Here is a 2,328-nt window from a genome sequence, read left to right as displayed (position 1 = left end):
TCCTGAAACCATAAAAATTCTAGAAGAAAGTCTAAGAAAAAGTCTGCTGGACATTGGCCTAGGCAAAGAATTTATGACTACAACCCCAAAAACAGATGCAATGAAAACAAAAATAAATAAATGAATCTTAATCAAACTAAAAATTTCTGCACAGCAAAAGAAATAATCAATAGAGTACTCGACAGAAACAATGTAGAGAATGGGAGAAAATCTTTGCAAACTATATATCTGACATAGGACTACTCTCCAGAATCTATTAACGTAAGGAAATCAAACAAATTAGCAGGAAAAAAAAAAACATTAAAAAGTAGGCAAAAGATATGAACAGACTTTTTCAAAGAAAATATACAAATGGCCAAGAAACATGAAAAAATGCTCAACATCACTAATGATCAGGGAAATGCAAATTAAAATCACAATGAAATATCACTATACCAATGTTTTAATAATGACCATTATTAAGAAGTCAAAATTCAATAGATGTTGGCACAGGGGTGGTTAAAAGAGAACACATTCACTATTGTTATAAGTGTAAATTAGTATAACTTCTATGTAAAACTGTATGGAGTTCCCTTTTTCAGATTGTTTACTGTTGGCATATAGAAATGCTACTGATTTTTGTATGTTGATTTTGTATTCTGCAACTTTACTGAATTTATTTATCAGTTCTAACAGTTTTATTATAGAGTCTTTAGGTTTCCTCTAGATATAACATGACATTTTCTGCAAACAAGAATAATTTGACGTCTTCCTTCCAATTTGGATGCCATTTATTTCTTTTTCTTATCTGATTGATTTAGCTAGAACCTGTAGTACTATGTTGAATAACAGTGGCAAGTGTGGGAATCCTCATCCTGTTCCAGATCTTAGAGGAAACGATTTCACTTTTTTTCCTGTTGAATATGTTACTAGCTCTGGGTCTGTCATACATGGGTTTTATTGTGTTGAGGTACGTTCTTTCTACACCAAGTTTTTTGAGAAATTTTATCATGAAGGGATGTTGAATATTATCAAATGCTCTTTCAGCATCAATTAAAATGATTATTTTTTTGTTCTTCTTTTGTTGATACGATGTATCACACTGACTGAATTGTGTGTTGTTGAACCAAATTTGAATCCCTAGGATGACTCCCACTTGATCATGATGAATAATATTTTTACTATGTCATTGAATTCAGTTTGTTAGTATTTTGTTCAGGATTATTACATCTATGTTCCTTAAAGATATTGGCTTATAGTTTTCTCTCTCTCTCTCTCTCTCTCTCTTTTTTTTGTTATGTCTTTGTTTGATTTTGGTATCAGGTTGATCAGGCTTCATAGAATGAGTCTGGGAGCATCCCCTCCTCCTTGATTTTTTTGGAATGGTTTAAGTAGGATTGGTATAAATTCTTTGATTGCTTGGTGGAATTCAGGAGTGAAAACATCGGGACTTAGGCTTTTCTCTGATGGGAGACATCTTATTATTGCTGCTATCTCATTACTTGTTATTGGTTTATTCAGGTTTTGAATCTATTCCTGGTTCAATCTTGGTAAGTTGTAAGCGTCTAGGAATTTATCCATTTCTTCTAGGTTTTCCGATTTATCGGTATATGGTTGCTGATAGTAGTCTCTAGCAATCGTTCGCATTTCTGCAGTATCAAAGTCTTCTTTTCCATTTATGATTTTATTTATTTGAGTCTTCTCTCTTTTTTCTTAGTCTGGCTAAAAGTGTGTCAATTTTATATATTTTTTTCAAACAAAAAATGTTTTTGTTTTGTTAATATTTTGTATTTTTTGCTTTTCAATTTTATTTATTTCAGCTCTGATCTTTATTGTTTTTTTTTCTTCTACTAATTTTGGGTTCGGTTTGCTCTTGTTTTTCTGATTCTTTTAGGTGCATTGTTAGGCTGTTTATCTGAAGCTTTTCTATTTGCTTGATGTAGGCAAGTATTGCTATAAACTTTCCTCTTATTGCTACTTTTACTTATCCCACAGGTTTTGATATGTTGTGTTTTCATTTTGTTTTGAGAAATTTTTCAGTTTCATTTTTAATCTTTTCATTGATTCAGTGGTCATGTTTAATCTCCATGTGTGTGTGTATTTTCCATTGTTTCGTCCTGCTATTTATTTATTTATTTTTATTTCAGGGAATTATGGGGGTACAAACATTATGATTACACTTTATGTCTTTGCCTCACCGAAGCGAGGGTTACAGGCATGCCCTTCCCCCCTACAATGCTCTCCGTGTCCTTTAGTTGTGGGTTTACCCCCCCAAATCTCCCAAATCCCTGGAGAGTATAACTGCCATGTGATCACCCTAGTGTTGATCAGTTAGTACCAATTTGATGG

This window comes from Propithecus coquereli, unplaced genomic scaffold (assembly GCF_000956105.1).
Source record: "Propithecus coquereli isolate 6110/MARCELLA unplaced genomic scaffold, Pcoq_1.0 Scaffold17, whole genome shotgun sequence".
NCBI lineage: Eukaryota > Metazoa > Chordata > Mammalia > Primates > Indriidae > Propithecus > Propithecus coquereli.
Note: the sequence above shows the minus strand (reverse complement) of the source record.